Genomic DNA, 19733 nt, shown 5'->3' on the forward strand with positions numbered 1-19733 from the left:
TACTTGAAACATTTTTGACCTGTTTCAAAACGGATCCGCTGGACACCTTTACATCCTTCTAAATCAGGATTATATTTTTAAATTGTATTCCTATCACCACCACCCCCTTTTAAAATAAAATCTCTTAAATTTAAAAATATTTACACTTAAATTTTCAACATAAAGAACTACAGAGCCGCTCCCATTTTCGTTAAAGTTCTCGAGATGCGCAATAATTTGACCTACCCACTCGCAAAAAACTCCCTCAAAATTTTCTAAATTCGAATAGATCAAACGCATCTCGGAATGTATATATTGGTGGTAAACTTCGCTTTTGCCCTTATTTAAATAAAACACCTCTAAAACAATAGAAACCTTAATTGATTCCCTCCCCCCTCCCCATAATTGAATTTGGTTCTCCAGCAGTGCACAAAATTCATCTACATATCCATGTAAAATATCTACTGGGTCGGACACCCAATTTCCCCCCATAAGTAACTGGAACGGATCTCCAAAAGTCGCAGTTTAGACAACTATAGCATTTAATATCCAATTTGACAGCTGAAAGTCTGGAAATGTTGTAAATTGGACATTACCCCCCTCCCCTCTTGTATATCATCAACACCACCTCCCCTTTTGTTCAATATTTGGGTTATGCAAATGCTCCACTGCATTTGATTGAAGAGGATTCGTTGGGGTATCGGGGGCTGGAGCAGAAGGGCTACAATTTAATTCATTTGTAAAATCATCCAAAAGCTGAAAATTGTTTTGACTCAAGTCCCCCTGCTCTACTGCGCTATTATCTACATTTAAAAGAAAATCGTTTAAAAAATCATCAATATTATCTGGAATTTCCAGTACAGAGTCGCTCCAAGGTGAATTTTTGGAGAGCCCCATAGGTACGTCCACACCATCTCCAACTGATGAGGATGATGATGATGACGAGTTTGGGGCCAATGCATCCTATAAATGAAAAATAGCTTACTTTCAAAGTGTTCAAATCACCCCTACTGTTTTTAAATTTGGATTATTATTTACATATTATTTAAAACGCGCTTAGTAGTAGTAGTAGTAGCAGTATGCACATAGTAGCATTTGGTTAATTCAATGTTCCCTACTCTATCGATATTCTGAAAGTTCAAATCTCCAACTTAATATAAGATATTTACACTCTAAAACACATTACATAGAAGGCACTGTTTGATTTTGTTCAAACAACTCCCCTCAATTTCCACTATTTAATGCTCCCCCTCCGAGCCGGCCATCGCGGCGCTTTCCCGCGGCGGTTCCCGCAGTGCTTCTCGGGCCCACCGGCACTTCCCGGCCGCCATGGCGCCAAAAGCTATCTTTTTCTTAGCTGAATTCCCGGTTCCCATACCCGTTCACCAACGCGTGAAGAAACAGTTTTTTTTCACTTTGGTGGTGATAGAATTGAGACATGTCCGCCTCCCCCCCTTTCAGCAATGTCCTAAATATATTGTTAGACCTTAATTTGAAAATAACTCGTTTCACCGGTTCTCCAGCAAATAGAGATTGCATAGGCCTGCGCTTAATTATTGAAATTGTCTGCATGAAACCGTTTTAATTGGATGGAGAAAAAACAACCCCCCTCCAATGTCATAAATAGAAATTATTATTTTTGGGGGGTATAACTTGTTTCGCTCTTACATAGAATTCCAATGTCCTAAATATCTATCGCTAATTTTGCAGACAATTCCACTATTTTCTCGGCCAAACAACAGAATTATGTAAAAGCACTGAAAGCCTAACCACTAACCGCTAATGATAGAACAAAACAGGAAAAGGGGTGAAACAGATCTATTTATATGCTTGTGTGGAGCCCTATTCCAAAAATTAAAACTATAATATTCAGGGCGAAAAATAGCATTTTGAGTTTCAAAAGTTGAGATAGCAGTAAAATAGAACATTAGGTAGAAATATTATTATAGGGTTAAAAATAGCGAAGATACCTACAATGGGGGGAACATAGAAAATTGGAAAGACTATAAAAAGAGCGGTTTCTTTGCAAAAAAAACAAACATTATATTTATATATCTCCGAGGGAGGGGGAGAAGAGAAATTTAAAACAATGGGTGTAGGACTATAGAGAAAATAACATTTTTTTAAATATATCTGAGAGACACTTTTACAGTGTTGAAAAATAGTGGAAAAGAAAAGACTAAAAAAAAACATTGGAAGAAATAGATATATATATATATATATATATATATATATATATATATATATATATATATATATATATATATATATATTTCTATAACTAGAGGTAAAAATGCTCACATTTGCAAATCCTGGCTGCACTTGAGTGCCAGATGGCCCGGGTAGTGCGTGTTGGAGTATGGACGGTGCGGTAACATCACGCTCTTGTGTACACGGGACAGGTATTAAAGGTCCATGGAAAGCAGCCGCCCTCTCTCTTTAATTTTCTGCCAGGCTGCATTGCTGCCTGCACAGATGAAACTTGGGCAGTCAACACTTGTTTCGGGGTCGTGTAAGGGCCAGCATACTTAATAATTGATGGTCTCGCGGGGGCTGCCTCGTCCTCTCTCGCTTTCTTAGATGGAGGGGACACATATTCTTCACAATTTGCCTGAAAAGAAGAGAAAAAAGTCTATAGCCTTAGGATAGAAATCAATGTTTCTATTTTTACCATTTCGACAAAAAATAAATGTTCCAGTCTATAGGCTTTAAGTTAGATAAAATGCTATTCAATTTACGTATAATATAAGCTTCATGCAACTCCTAAAAGACTTTTCTTTCTAGCCTTGCATATCAAAGTTAAAAACCATAGTTTTCACCCCCCCCCCCTCCTGGGAATATAAAAGAAACTTTATCGAAAGAAAGCTTGAAAAAAATTAAAACATGCCTAGAGACGCAACGCATATATTTACACATAAGTTTTATTGTCAAATGTTGTCCATGTCTACACAAAGAATCCCCCCCTTACTTTTTATGCGAAGAAACAGTTTTGTTTTCATTTTACAATCAGATAGGCCTAAATTTTGCAAATATACGTTAAAATGCTATTCAATTTACTCATAATATAATCTTCATGAAACTCCTAAAGACTTTTCTTTCTAGGCTTGCTTATCACAGTTAAAAACCATAGTTTTCACGCCCCTCCCCTCCTGGGACTATAAACGAAACTTTATCGAAAGAAAGCTTGAAAAAACATTAAAAAAGTGCATGGAGACGCAACGCATATTTTTAAGCATTAAGTTTTTTGTAAAATGGTGTATATGTCTACACAACGAACCCCCCTTACTTTTCCTACGAAGAACCAGTTTTTTTTTCATTTTACAATCCTATAGGCCTAAATTTTGCAAACATAGGTTAAAATGCTATTCAATTTACGAATAATATAAGCTTCATGCAACTCCTATAGACTTTCTTTCTAGCCTTGCATATCAACGTTAAAAACCATAGTTTTCATGCATTTGCCCCTCCCTCCCATGTCCCCCTCCCGCTCGGAGCAGACTTCGGACGAACATCATTACCTCCATACGAAAAAATTGCCACTAAGAAAAATGCTCTGATCACATATTGTCTCATACAACCGATTAATTGATTATATATTTTTTTCTCTTTACATACTAATTTTAAGCAAAAAAATATGTTTTTACTACAAAAACAGTCAAATATCTAAGCTTGACTCCATACATTTGAAAACTGGCTTAACAAATAAATAATTTTGATACCGAAAAACAAAACTTAGAGGTCTGAATGTTGAGTAGTTGAATTCCCCCGTCGCCGGAGATTTGTACTTGGAGGTTTAAAAAAGGTGCCATCTTTTTTTAATATTTCATTTCTCGCGCCACTGTATGGCCCTTCTTTTAGGTATTTTGTACCTTTTGCAAATTGTGAGGCACTATTTGGTTGCTTGCGAATTTGCACAGTTACTTTTTCAAATGGGGCCGAGCCAGAATCTAAGGTAGTTGAATTTTTCCATCGTCGGAGGTTTGATCTAGTAGCTTCAAAATTTGCAATTCGTTCACTAATCTTCACCTTTGGATCGTAACTACTTTTATTCATATGTGGCTTATCCCTTTTTCCTTAATCAAACGAGTGTTGTTTCTTTGCCTAATGGCAAGAAAAAATTATAATTGAATGAAAATTATAATTATAAAAAAAATTATAGTATAATTGAAAATCCAAATTAATTGAATGACTCTTGAAAAAGCTATAAAATTAAGGAAACAGAATGTAAAAAGGGGGGCTTTGCATATATAAGCATATATCTATGATTTATATTGTTCCACCTAACATTGAGAAAAAACAACCCCCCTCCCCCCTGTTCAGCAATGTCATAAATAAAACGTATTATTTTTGGGGAGTATAACTTGTTTTGCCCTTACATATAATTCCGATGTCCTAAATATCTATCACTAATTTTGCAGAGAATTCCGCTATTTTCGCGGCCAAACAACAGAATTACGTAAGAGCACTGAAAGCCTAGACTTGTCCTAACCACTAACCGCTAATGATAGAACAAAACTAACCGTTAATGATAGAACAAAACAGGAAAAGGGGTGAAACGGATCTGTTTATATGCTTGTGCTGAACACGTATGTCAAAAATTAATACTATAATATTGACGACAAAAAATATCATTTTGAGTTTTAAGTGGTGAGATAGCAATAAACTAGAAAATTAGCTTAAAATAATAGTATAAGGTTGAAAATAGCAACGATGCCTACAATGGGGGGAACAGAGAAAAATGCAAAGATTAGAAAAAGAGCGGTTTCTTTGCAAAAAAAAATAATATTTAGATATCTCCGAGGGATGGGGGAGCAGAGAAATTTAAAACAATGGGTGTAGGACTATAGAGAAAACAAAATTTTTTTTAAATATATCTGAGAGATACTTTTACAGTTTTGAAAAATAGTGAAAAAGAAAAGACTAAAAAAAAAACATTGGAAGAAATAGATATATATATATTTCTATTAGTAGAGGTAAAAATACTCACATTTGCAAATCCTGGCTGCACTTCAGTGCCAGATGGCCTGGGTAGCGCGTGTTGAAGGATGGATAGTGCGGTAGTATAACGCTCTTGTGTAGGCGGGACAGGTATTAAAGGTCCGTGGAAAGCAGCCGTCCACTCTCTCTTTAATTTTCTGCCAGGCTGCATTGTTGCCTGCACAGATGAAACTTGGGCAGTCAACACTTGTTTTGGGGTCGTGTAAGGGCCAGCATACTTAATAATTGATGGTCTCACGGGAACTGCCTCCTCCTCTCTCACTTTCTTAGATGGAGGGGACACATATCTTCACAATTTGCCTTAAAAGAAGAGAAAAAAGTCTATAGCCTTAGGATAGAAATCAATGTTTCTATTTTTACCATTTAGAAAAAAATTAAATGTTCCAGTCTATAGGCTTGAAATTAGATAAAATGCTATTCAATTTACGTATAATATAAGCTTCATGCAACTCCTAAAAGGCTTTTCTTTCTAGCCTTGCATATCAAAGTTAAAAACCATAGTTTTCTCCCCCCCCCCTTCCTGGGAATATAAAAGAAACTTTATCAAAAGAAAGCTTGAAAAAAATTAAAACATGCCTAGAGACGCAACGCATATAATTTCACATTATTTTTATTGTCAAATGGTGTAAATGTCTACACAACGACTCCCCCCCCTTACTTTTTATACGAAGAAACAGTTTTGTTTTAATTTTACAATCCCTATAGGCCTAAATTTTGCAAACATAGGTTAAAATGCTATTCAATTTACGCATAATATAAGCTTCATGCAACTCCTAAAGACTTTTCTTTCTAGCCTTGCATATCAAAATTAAAAACCATAGTTTTCACACCCCCATCCTGGGAATATAAAAGAAACTTTATCGAATAAAAGCTTGAATAAGATTAAAAACATGCGTAGAGAAATAACACCTGTATTTACAATTTAGTTCTTCTATGTAAAAGGGTGTACACGTTTATAAAACGAATCCCCCTTACTTTTCCTGCGAATAAAAAGTTTTTATTCATTTTACAATGAGGACGATAGAATTTAGGCATTGCCCCCTCCCTCCCCATTTTACATAGTGTCCTAAAAATATTTGTTAGGCAAAAAGTAAAAATTTTGCGAAATATACTAGGCTTAGAAACCAAACGTTTTTATTGCACAACTTGTGAAAAAATAAATCATGACAATCAGTAGTCTTTAGCCTTAGGATAGAAACCAATGTTTCTATTTTTACCATTTAGAAAAAAATTAAATGTTCCAGCCTGTAGGCTTCAAATTAGCTAAGAAAAAATATCAGTGACCCAGCGTCCTGGAGGCCAAAATTGTGCCAATATAAGTTAAAAGGATATTCAATTTCCGCATAATATAAGCTTCATGCAACTTCTAAGGAATTTTCTTTTTAGCCTTGCATATCAGAGTTAAAAATCATAGTTTTCATGCCCCCTCCTTGGAATATGAAAGAAACTTTATCGACAGAAAGCTTGAAAAAAAATTAAAAACATGCCTAGAAACGCAACGCATGTATTTACACATTAGTTCTTTTTTGTCAAAGGGTGTACATGTCTACACGACAAATTCCCCCTTACTTTTCATGCGAAGAAACAGTGTGTTTTCATTTTACAATGATGACGATAGACTTGAGGAATGTCCCCCCTTTCAGCAATGTCCTAAAAAATATTGTTAGCAATTATTTTTGGAAATAACTCGTTTCCCTCCTCCAAATACAAGTTGCGTTTGCCTAGCTTAATTATCGCAATCTCTTTTTGCTCGGAACTATTTTTAATTTGACGGGAGGAACAATCCTTTTGGATGTGTGAAACCTTTTACAGGAAGTGCTTTAAAAAGGGTGACAGCTAATTTTAACCTCGCGCTGGAGAGCCTTATGTCAAACCAGAGCGGCTTAATAACAACAGAGTGACGGAGTTCAGTTAGAGAAAAGATTACAATACAGAAAAGCCAAAATTTATCGAAAAAGAGAATTATTTCTATTGCGAGAATTATCGTTGTAAAACAGTGAGGGGAGGGGTTAGGTTTTGAGGGTAAAAAGAACATATTTTATGTTTTCTAGTGAGTATAAAGATAGCACGGTGGAGTTTTGGGGGGAGGACTTACCTAAATATACTGGAGGGTGACCAAGGAAAATAATTTTATTTTGAAAATAAAAATGTACTAAAACAGAACTTACATTGTAAATTGAGGTTGCCAATGCTTCAAGCTCATCAAAAATTTCAAGTGTTCTATCCATTGTCAGGTTACTTTACTTTTTGATAATGGAATGCCAATGCAGGTCCGTTATATACAAAGTCTCACTGGTTATTTGTTATGCAACAGGTAAAGCCAAATGTACGCATGCCACCTAACCGCTGAGAAAATAGATTTACCCGACTAACTGATTGGAGGAGAAGCAAACATAAGATCTAGTTATTTCCTATTCCAGGACACCTTGATATTTGCCTCGCGTGTGCACTTGGCCAAAACAACAACAACAACAAATAAATCGACCTTTGGAAATTTAGGTCTTTGACCCACTTCGATTATGCAATCATTCTCCCTGGGGATTCCTTGCCCAATTTTGGTGTTCTGATCGTGTCAATAGGGCTATTTCTACTAGTGAGACGATACCCAAACTCTTGTTTGTAGTTATTTTTATTCGATTCAAACTTGATTTGCATATTGAATTTAAGTTTCACTCGTTTTAAGATTTATTTATTCATTTACATTAATATATATTGTATGTTTGTTCCCATTGATTATTATTTAATTTCTGTTCGTTCTAAGTTTCATTTATACTTTAATAGCAAAATATTTGTTTTTGTTTTAAGCTTGATTTTCATATTCAATTTAAGCATTACTCGCTTTAAGATCTATTTATTATTTTATATTATTACTTGTTGTATGTTTTTTGCTATGATTGTTTATTTAATTTCTATTCGTTTTGGGTTTCGTTTATTCTTTAATAGTAATTTCTGCTCATTTTGAGTTTGAATTTTAACAGGTATTTGTATCTCCTGAGCTTAAGTTTAAAATAGCCTTTACTTTTCTTTCAAAAAATTCTTTTTCGGAGAGTTGCTTAAATTAACTTTTGTTCGTTTTTTATTGCAAAGACTTTCATATAAATGTAAAGGCAATGTGGCCTATGGAGTTATTAGCCTGAATGAAGGCATTTGTGAGGTCAAAAATATCACATGGATCAAAATATTGATTCTACTTCTGCAAGTAAGGTGAAGGTCTGGGGGGGGGGGGAGCTGCCCCCCTGCCTCCCCCTCCCTACGCTCATGATAATAGCTATTATCATTGAAATATTTAAAGAAGCCGAGTCTCTCAAGCCGATTTATTTCCCACACAAATCCAGTCAAAATTTTGAGACAACTATTTTGTTCAGCATAGCAGAACGGTCCAGCAACTATGTCTTTAGGGATATTGGGCATGTCAACCCCCATTATGCTATATAACTAAATGCTATTTTAAAACTAAATCAAAAGGCATTGTGTTTGCGGTTGCCAATAAGAAACTTCAGCATTATATCGAGAACGACTGGGGGTATTAAGTTGAAGCTTTCGGGGCTACTACTATTACTACTTCTGCTCTTACAATTTAAATCAATAAAAAGAGTGAAAGTGTATCCAGCTTGTCAAAGAGCATAGATAGAATATTTTGGGAATGATATTTATTTTTTTTTTCAGGTCAACTTGAGGAGGTATAAAATAAAATTAAGCAATACTATTTGTGTCAGGATTAAAAATTGTTGAAAAATTTTCTCCCAAGACACAACTAGCAAGCCAAAATATGGGTTCTTATAGAAAAAAAAACAGAAAAGATGAAGAATATTACTTTTTTTCACCAAAATGACTATATCAGTAAAAAACGAACAACAATTGATTTAAAAAAAAAACATTTTCCTCAAAACAAGTTTTTCAAAGAAAAGTAAAGAGCTCCTTTAAGCCAAAAATGAACAGAAATGAACTCAAGTAATCGTCCAAGCGTAAAACTATCACAAATCACGATCAGTAAATAAAATAAACTCAAAACGAATAGAAATTAGAATAAATAGCCGAGTCAAACCCGAAACGAGAAAAAATTAACATTAGTAAGGCTGATACCCCCTGCCTGCCTTCTCAAGACCAGAAAATAATTTGCACTTTAGTGAAAACAAAATACTTTTAAGTGTTTTCAATTTTATTTACTTAAACAAATACAAAAAATTTAAGATTTTATATAATATAATATATTGTATAATATAAATATATACATTATATAATATAAATTATATAATATAATATAAATATTTTATATAATATAAATATAAGTATAGGTATATTAAACTGACAATCCACGGTCATTTTTTTCCTGTTAAGCCTAAGTTATGTTCTGGTCTTGAGAAGGCATGGGGGTTGTCGGCTCTAGTAATGTTGATTTTTGCTCGTTTTGAGTTTGATTCGGCTATTTATTCTAATTTCTGTTCGTTTTGAGTTTATTCTATTTGTTGATTGTGAATTGTGGTAGTTTTACGCTTGGAAGATTGTTTGACTTTATTTCTGCCCATTTTTGGCTTAATGGAGCTCTTCACTTTTCTTTGAAAATTTTATTTTGTGGAAAAAGTATTTTGAATTATTACAAATATAAGGCAGCGTCATTCAGCAAGGGGGGCTGGAGCCCCTGCCTCCCTTATGGGCACCCATGATCCTATCAAACAGTTCGTGGTAACGAACTGTAAGTAAGGAGCGACCCGGCTCAATAGTAACAGAAACTCAAAAAAGTGGAATTTTGATGCCAATAGATACTTAAGAAGAATCAAATTTTTATGCTGATTTCAAATATATAAGTTTCATCAAGTTTAGTTTTACCCATCAGATGCTACGCGCCTGAGAAAATTTGCCTTATTTTCGAAAAAAGGGGGAAACAACCCCTAAAATTCATAGAACTCTAATAAAAATAACCTCATCAGATTCAGCGTATCAGAGAACCCTACCATAAAAATTTCAAGCTCCTGTCTGCAAAAATGTGGAATTTCGCATTTTTTGCCAGAAGAAAGATCACGGATGCGTGTTTATTTATAAACAACTTGATTAAATAGCGTCCTAGTAGGAAATATTGGTTGCGGCTGGTAGAGGAAAAAAACCAGAGCTATAGTTCCCCATCTTTGGAGCTTAAATCCAGCGCATATATTTCTGCCACTTTAAAATGTAGAAATTATAGTAATCTCTTCCTAAGAGTGGTCAGCGGGTGGATGAGGGTGATTCCACTCTACAGTCGATCTTAAATTGAGTGAGAAGACATTAACTCGCTTGGTAATCATAACTTCCCAGATGCAAAAGATAAATATGAGTGTGGCAACTATAGACATTATTCTCTCTAACGAAGAAATTACATTTCATGAGGCATATGTGTCAGGGTAGTCTGCATAGTGGCGTGGTATTCCTGCAAGACCTAAAAAATATTGCGGAAAAAAGGTTAAGTTTACCCCTAAAAATATAATAAAAAAATTAACCTTAAGAAGAAATTGATTCCTTCTCAGCCCAGTCATAAGGGGGAATCAGTGTACGAATCCTCCTATAATAGCAAATACAGCCCCTATCGACAAGACGTAGTGGAAGTGGGCAACAACGTAGTAAGTGTCATGGAGGACAATATCAATTATAGAGTTCGAAAGGACAACTCCAGTAAGACCCCCTACAGTGAATAAGAAGACAAAACCCAGGGCTCATAGTATAGAAGGGGTTATAGTAAGTCATGTCCCATGAAGGGTCCCGATCCATCTAAAAATCTTAATTCCAGTAGGAATTGCAATAATTATAGTTGCAGCAGTGAAATAAGCTCGAGTATCCACGTCTATACCTACAGTAAATATATGGTGGGTTCAGACAGTAAAGCCAAGAATCCCAATAGCAAGCGTAACATAAATTATACCTAACGTGCCAAATGCTTCCTTTTTTCCTCTTTCTTGACTAATAATATGAGAAACTATACCAAATCCAGGTAAAATTAGAATATACACTTCAGGGTGACCGAAGAACCAAAATAGATGTTGGTAAAGAATGGGATCTCCACCACCTGCGGGATCAAAGAAAGAAGCATTTAAATTACGGTCAATCAACAATATAGTAATAGCTCCTGCCAGAACAGGTAGGGACAAAAGTAGGAGAACGGCTGTGATTCCTACCGCCCATACCAAGAGAGGCATACAGTCAATAGATATTGACTGAGGTCGTATATTAATAATAGTGGTAATGAAGTTTACGGCCCCTGAAATTGAGGAGGCGCCGGCTAAGTATAGGGATAAGATAGCTAAATCTACCGAAGGTCCAGCATGGGCAATGGCGGAGGATAGGGGGATAGACTGCTCATCCGGTTCATGCTCCTCTTTCAACCATAGATCTAGCTAAAAGGAGAGTTAGGGAGGGTGGAAGTATTCAAAATCTCAAGTTGTTTAGACGAGGAAAAGCTATGTCAGGGGCCCCTAATATAATAGGTACTAGTCAGTTACCAAATCCTCCAATCAGGATATGTATAATTATGAAAAAGATTATAATAAACGCATGAGCTGTTACAATGACATTATACACCTGCTCGTCACCAATTAGGGAGCCGGGTTGATCCAATTCCGCCCGGATAAGTATGCTTAAAGAAGTCCCCACTATCCCTGCTCAAGCTCCGAAAATAAAGTATAAAGTTCCAGTATCTTTGTGATGTGTAGAATAAAATCAACGTTGCATAGGTAAAGTCACCGATAATAGGTGCTAAATTGTAAATTTAGTTAAGGAAACTTCCCTTTACAAAAATTAGTTCCAAACTTAGTAGTTTAAAAAATGTAAGATTGCAAATCTTAAGATGGTCAATCCCTAGGCTTAATGGTCCTGATTTTTTCAATTATCATCAAACAGTAAAGCATCTATGTATATAGATGCTTTGTATAGGTGTTTTGTGCACGTAGGATTTTGATTCCTAAAGAGGAACTTAAATTTCATATATAACAAACGGGGACGAGGTACCTGATAAAAAGGATTACGTTGATACTGTAATTATGTAGATAATACCCTCGTCTAAGCAAGACGTAAAATAATTAAAGCTTAAGAATTTCTTATTTCCGGCTTTGAAGGCTGGTAGTTTAGTTAACTTAAAGCTTCACAAAAACAACAGGGGAAGTAAGATATTAAATCTTATTGATAAAACCGCCAGAACTTCTATGTTTCTAGACTTTATTTCTGAGGGAAACAAAAGAAAACTCATAGCAATCTTGAAATAAAAATATACTGAGAGGCATGAAGATGAAACAAGAGCCAAGATAATAAAAGAGGGTAAGATGTTTATTTCTAGAGATATTCATTTAATGAAAAACCCTAAGAAAGGGGGGAGTCCGGCCAAAGAGAGGAGACCAAATGAAATCGAAGTCTTGTAAGTTAGTCTAGTGTTATCGCCTATCTGAGTTAGAGAGAATAGCCCCCTCTGCTCTAAAGGGCTACTACAAGATAAAGAATAATTAAGTAAGTGATATAATAAGTTGATACTAAAAAAAATCTGGTTGTATTAATCATAAGCCAGGATAAATGTCTAATAGAGAAAAAAGCTATAATTAGGCGGAGGTTGGATTGGCTAACACCCCTTAGCCCTCAGATAATTGCTCTGACAAGGATAAAAAAGGAGCTTGTAAACTAGGTTATAATTAGCCCTAGAAGAGGTCCAATTTTCTGAAAAGTTATTATAAGGGGTAAGATCTTCCATGATATAGACTTAGAAATATTCACTGTTCACATGTGAAACGGGGCTGCTCCGATCTTAATTAATAAGGCAAGGGGGATTAAAAATGAAAATTATTGATTTAGAGTACTTTCTAAAAAGATCACTGAGGCTACCGATTGAATTAAAAAATATTTTAGTCTGTTTTCCTTTCTTTCTTCGATTATAATGGGGATAAATCTCAAAGAGTTTATCTCTATTCTAATCCACAAACCTAACCAGGAGTAGGCGGATACCATAAGGATGTAGGAAAAAAATAAGCATAATCATTTAAAGAGAGATTTCTCTATCATTGGGGTATGAGCCCAGTAGCTTAACTTGGCTTACTCTTTAATTCAGCCGGATGAGAAAGAATCCCCCCCCCCCGAGAAAGCTTCATTTATGAAGCAGTTTGAGGGAGGAGTTTTTCTCGGAGGCTAACTTAAAGCTTAACATATGGTCACTCAAATAGTATATAAAATCACGAAAAAACTAAACTCCCATGCCAACTACCATGAAAAATATGGTACTTTGCAAGATTAATTCACTATTTCGTCTTAAGCCGTTTTGTGGGTAGGGAGGGTCGGAATTTTCATTTAAGAAGTTTTTGGGAGCCAAAATTGGGGTGAATTAAAATTTACATTTCTCAGACTTTAAGGCAGCATCTTGAATAGGGCTATTTTTGGAACAAACTCAACAGAACCCTCATTAATATTGAAAAATTACTGCACAAAATTCTCTAAACGTAATATTTAAGCTGATTTTTAGTGATTTTAAGGGTTTTTGGACCTAAATTTTTAAACTAATTTATGTATACAGAACGTCATTTAAATTATATTAAGTAAAGAAAGTAATTTAATAGAATGTACATATAAGAACAGATATAAACTTATTAGTAGTATATTTGAGTAAAATATACTAGTAATAAGTTTATAACTCTATTAAATTTTAAACCCTCTTAAGAGGGTTGTATTAAATGAGATAATAATTTAATTTACCCTGGAACAATAAATCTTCCAGGGTAAATATAAATCAATATCTCTGTGTTATTATAGAAACCCTCTTAAGAGGATTTAAATAAAATTTAATAATATATAAATGATATAAATAATTTACATTTACCACTCTTTTATTATTCTAATAAAAGAGCGGTGAATGCAATATACTGAATGGTATATATAATAATAATTTATAAATATATACACGCAAGCTTGGCTTCTTAAGTAAGACTCCTCTCGGACATGTGGGGTTATATCCACATGTCCGAGAGAGGGGGGGGGCTTACTGCGAAGATAGCCTGCGTGTATATATATAAATGTACATACACAGACGTACATTTAATATAAGTTATCTTATTATGTGCACAGTTCAATGTTAATTGGATGACATTTTGGTTTACATACAAGATTAAATGTGCGCCAATTAGTTTATTTTTCATCGAAGATTTAAGGTTCCTAGGGGTGGGTTAGTTCCCTATTTTTCCTTTAAGTTTTATTTTGCTCTTCTTTTAAACATAAATAGATTAGAGCCAGTATTCAAATAAACTTCCGTGAATCATTTATTATTTATTTCGCGTGTAATATTCAACTTCGCTTAACAGTATGCTGGTTGGCAGTTTTATTTAGTGGTCATTACCGGGCATTAGGCTATATTCATTCGACTTGTATATCGAGTAAGTATTTAAAAATAATATAACGAATCTGATTACTGACTAAGTGTTGTACTGAGTCAGATTTATTTATATAACGCTCTTTAAGAATTCGGGGCCGATTTCTTTTGTTAAACAAGATTATGTCGTGGTGGGTCCACTCAATATGGCGGTCAGAGAATGGGTTTCGGTCGCTTGCAGGCTAGACTGCTTTTATACGTCTTCCAATCCTACCTGTGGGATTGGTTTCATACAATTTAATTATAGCATTTTCATCAGCTAGTAGTCAACATAGGATATAGTTACCCTTTATTTTTAATTTTTCGAGCACTCCCCTTTATACCCATAGTCCGGGCCATGCATCCTTCTATTTTATGGGTTTGAGTAGAAGTTTGATGTCTAGCTGGGTCATTTACTTTTTCTTGGAGTCATATGCAGGGCATTCGTTTAGATCAGTGGTGCAGTGATTGGTATTATTGTCTATTTCTTAGGGATAGCGATCGATAAGATAGGGATATCATTCTGTGCCAGCATCCGCGGTCATACAGTTTCCTAAAGTAAACATTTTAGGTTAATAAGGGGGCTTTGAGACAAGAGTGTTTTACTTTAATAGAGGTGAAATCTGTACTCATCATGAACTCTTTGGTTAAAGTGCCTTTTAGGTGGTCAAACGACTAGGATTAGATACCCTATTAGTCCATTCTAAATTAACTTGGGTAGTAGCATCAAAACCTAAAGAATTTGGTGGTTTCTAAACCTACTAGAGGAACCTGCCCCATAAACGACAATCCACGAAAAAAATTCACCCGGACTAGTTATGCAGCTTATATACCGTCGTTTAGAGGACTAAATAAATAAATCCCCTTAAAAGCCTAGGCTAATAAATCAGATCAAGGTGTAGCTTAGGCCCGGGCGAGGGTGGGTTACAATGAAAACTAAGACGGAATTTCTATTTTATTATATTAACTAATGCTGATTGATAATAAATGCCGCATACTCCGACAAATTCTAATAGAATGGTCAACTCGTTATTTTCTAAAGTTTACTACTATAGACTTCGTAAAAAAGCATTTGACCAGAAAGTACATTATAGAAATTTTTTATGGATTTTTACTTCAAATTTTATGTACATAAAGAAGATACTTTATAGTGCTCCTTAAACTTTGATTTATATTATTCTTTAAAACAATATTGTATGAGTAAAAGAACTTTATTTACAAACAAGTACTGAAAAGGAAAATTTCTTTAATTTCAAAGAAGTTATTTATTATACCTTTTGCATCAGGTTTTATTTGATTTTGACCAGTATTGTCAAATCCCGAAAGAAGGTGATTTATGTTAATTAAAGATGACTGTCTCATAATTCTCTTTAAGATTAATGTCGGTGTAAAAAATATTTCTTACATTTATATCTGGTTGGCATAATACTCCTGTAGGGTACTCCGTAAGGAAGATTTTCTAGGGGATGAGCTCTAGAACAAATTATCATCAGTGATATGAATAGGCTTAAAAATAGCCAGGGTGTAATAACCAGGTTCACTTAAATAATAATTTAAAGTTGATTAATCCAAACTAGCCGGCGCTCATCATCAAAATTCAGCAGTCAAAGTTAGACCCCGGCACCGCGCCGGCAGATCGACCAAACGCCGCCGAAGAGAGGCCCAGTCAAACGCCGCCGAAGTGTCGTAACGCCGCCGGCGCGCCGCAGGGAAACCACCACCGGCAGAGGCGGCGGCGTTCGGTCGACTTTAAATTATTTTTACAGGAATTCTTTATTGCGTCAACTGCAAAGTTGGAGCTTTTACTTCTCATGTGGTTTAGTATTTCGATTTTCCTGCTTAGAAATCAAGCAGAGCTTGCACTATCCCCGAATTTTTGGGTATTTCCCCAAAAATCTATGCGTCACCCCCAAAAAAATTTGGTTCCCCGAATCCCCGAAAATCACGAAATCACGGTGGCACCCCTGGTGATTTATCACCAGTGACTTTCCCTGCCAAATATTCCTTTGTGTACCATAATTCTTCACTGCTCTCTTGTTCATTAATTTTTCGTCTCTTTTGTTACTTTGAATAAAAACCAGACAGATACAATATGCTATTGCAAATATTGCAATATACACAGTTCTTCATATGTTGACAAAAAAAAGTATCGTCTTTATGAAATGAGTTTAAATCAATTCGAATGCAGTTTCCCAATTGCTATTTCTTACATCATTCGTAGTCAAGAATTTTATTTTCAAGTTGAATACACTTATAGAACGCAATCACTACTATACAGCTTCAGCCTTTTGCTGGATTTTGAAATTGACAGCCGACAGATTGTTTCTGCAGCTGAATTGTAAGTTTGTTGATTATTTTTTTTTGCTGTTTTTAGATAAGATTTTCTTAATGTTTAATACTCAATTATTGAACACCTGACAGAAAATACAATCTTCTTTCTGGAAGATTTTTACCCCCCCCCCAAAAAAAAAAAACAGCCTTCGGTCGAGACTAAATTTAGCTATGGACTAAGCTATGTACAAGGTTGGGGAATTAAAGGTTGAACCGGAAGTTATCCCAAAAATATGCTTCATAAATAAATTGTAAATTATTGCCTATAGGGGGGGGGCATAGGAGGCTATCATTTTTAAATGATAATACCTCATTTTTTTATTGCAAGCAGGGATGCCAAAAAGATAATCATTTTTTTCGTTTAAAGTGGAGACAGAAGAAAATGATATCAAATTCCCTGGGAAACCATTGAAATATTTGGATAGACCCAGGGCCCCCTATTAGGACTCGTTCATTGTCTTGGGTATTTTGCGATTTCTCATAGGCTACTGACCTGATTTGGCTTTTGTGTGTGCTCCCTTTTAATTTGATTCTTTGGAGCTTATGGGATGCCGTGGCGAATCTATCACTCATTTTTCCAATAATTTGAGGTATATCTGAATAATTTTGATGTTTTTGTTTTTGTTTTTGTACCCCTTTAGTCGTACCCTCAATTCTTTCTTCAAGGAACACTAAGCTGTTTAACGTTATTTCGCGTGTTTGTTTGAAGCATATGGTGACCTTGTTAACTATTCAGTAAATTATTTTTATAATGAAAGCTGAGACGGTATCCTATCAAGGTGGTATCCAGAGGGCGGGGGAGGTAGGGAGTAATTACATTTAAATGATAATAGCTCGAAATTTTATTTATTGAAAGCAGGGATCCCAAAAAGTTCATTTTTTTGAATTGAAAGCAGAGACGGCATCCTATCAAAGTGGTATCCAGAGGGGGGGGTTGTTGAGCTATCATATTTAAATGATAATACCTCGATTGATCACTGGTCGATTGATACAGGGGAAAACAAAATCTTTGACAGAATCATGAAACGGCTATGGAATGTGACCGTCAATTTCAAAGAACCTTCCTTGTGGCCCATTGTCCTCGACGGTGTGAATGTCGGGGAACTCACAAGGATTTTCAAGCCATTTATTGTTTCCACACGGCAAAGAGTAGTGAGAAATTGCCGAGGGTTATAACAAATTCATGTCAAGGAAAACTGCATTTGACTTTACACAACTGTCTTGCCCGCTTGGATCTGTTGTCAAAACGTGATCTCCATGAAAAACATACCCAACCCTCTTTGACCTTTCTACAAAAGGTGTTAATCTACATCAGTGATCAAGCCTATTTCTTCCCTACTAATTTTGTAAATCAAGTCCATCACTAAATGTGGTTTGGAAAAATAATACCCTATATCTAATCCAAACTCTGAATAGGTTTGGTCTGTGTTTTTACAGACAATATCTAACAGACTTAAAACGTCACTGGCCAAGTACAGTCTACAATAATCCCACCCATTTTTACAATTACCCTTTGCCCATACCCTCCTGGCAAGTTCGTATTCCTCGGCTATGCGTTCACTGTTGGTGAGTGAATTATAGAAAGCTTCAATTGGATGTAGTTTCTCCTCGCTTAACCGAGCGCCAGAACAGTAATAGTCGTATGCATATACAACTTTACAGGTCAATAGGTCATACATTTCACTGTCTGGAAAGTGCTGTTTAAGCAAAGGAAAACTATCAAAATTGTCGCTTTTCTGCACTTGAATCAATTGACTCAATGACTTGGGGAAAAAACTAAAAGAATCTAAAAACCTGATTTTATTCCAACACTTATGTCCGTTATCACAACCTGCTAATTCAACTCGAGAAGCACTAACTTCTCTGCTGATTTGGGGATAATATTATAGGTTAATGAATTGTTTACCCATGGGCTATCTACTCCCCCTCCCTCCCTCTGCATACGTGCCAAAGCCGGTAAAATAAATTTTAAATCATAGTTTATGTTTTGAATAAGAACCGGTATAAAATACTGCTGGCTTACATACACAATGCACGATTGATGTGCAACCCCTCTAATATTACTAACCCCTGATGATATTTCCTGCCAGAAGTGATTGTGGTCTCTGAATTTCCCCGTCCCCCTCTTTTCCCCCTAGTCCCTTTCCCCTTGGACCCCTCTTCAAAGTCCCCCTTACAAATCCAGCATGTTTTTTTTATTTTTAATCGCGAGACGATCCTCTGCAGACAACAACATACGGTAATGGGTATTTCTCAAACGAGAAATAGCTCCATTTGCGGTGCCAATTAATTTGGTCAGTGCGTTGATCATGGACTCGTCCTCATCCAACGTTTCGACTATTTATAACAACTGCATTGTGTTAGAGTTGTTTTTTTGCGCAAGGGCATAGGAAACCGTAATGTCTCTATGTTTTTTGATTCGATTCGGAAATCGAGGATCGTTCATATCCACTGGCTTTGCTTCAAAATCCAAAGAGATTGTATTTCTTTGGAGGGCGGTATTTTGGAAGTTTTTTAAATCTTAAAATGGCCCAATCACCTGAAACCGTTTTCACTGACTGATAGCCATGCTGTCTATAATGCTTCATATTATTTTGTGATTTTAAATCACAAGGAAATTGTGACTGGCATGTTGGACAGTAGAAACAAACCCCTAGATCTCTACCCCTCCCAGAACTCTACTGATGTCTTTAATTGGATTGAAATGGCCAATTGCATTGGGTTCACTAGGTGGTGTGTACAACAACCAAACCCAGTGCTTCACCAATTCAATTAACAAGCCCGTTACTGGAACAACACCCCCTTTTTATTAGAACGAACCCCATCCTCAAATTCAGTTTCATACTGAACCAGAGGAATGCTGATATTTAAATGGGCATTGGCCATTTCAAAAGTATCAATGGATCTTAACTTTCCTGGGTGTTTTCCCTCGCAACAAGTGAAATCTACAGTTGGAAAATCGGACCCTACCTTCCCATGTACAGCCCAGTATTATAATTTTTTTGTAGCGTCACGTGATAGAGGCTCGAATGCTGATATGAGGAAAGCATACATGAAACATTTTTAACCTGTTTCAAAACAG

This window comes from Artemia sp. Qi Xiang Cuo, unplaced genomic scaffold (genome assembly GCF_049724085.1).
Source record: "Artemia sp. Qi Xiang Cuo unplaced genomic scaffold, ASM4972408v1 HiC_scaffold_3023, whole genome shotgun sequence".
In the NCBI taxonomy this organism is placed as follows: Eukaryota; Metazoa; Arthropoda; class Branchiopoda; order Anostraca; family Artemiidae; genus Artemia; species Artemia sp. Qi Xiang Cuo.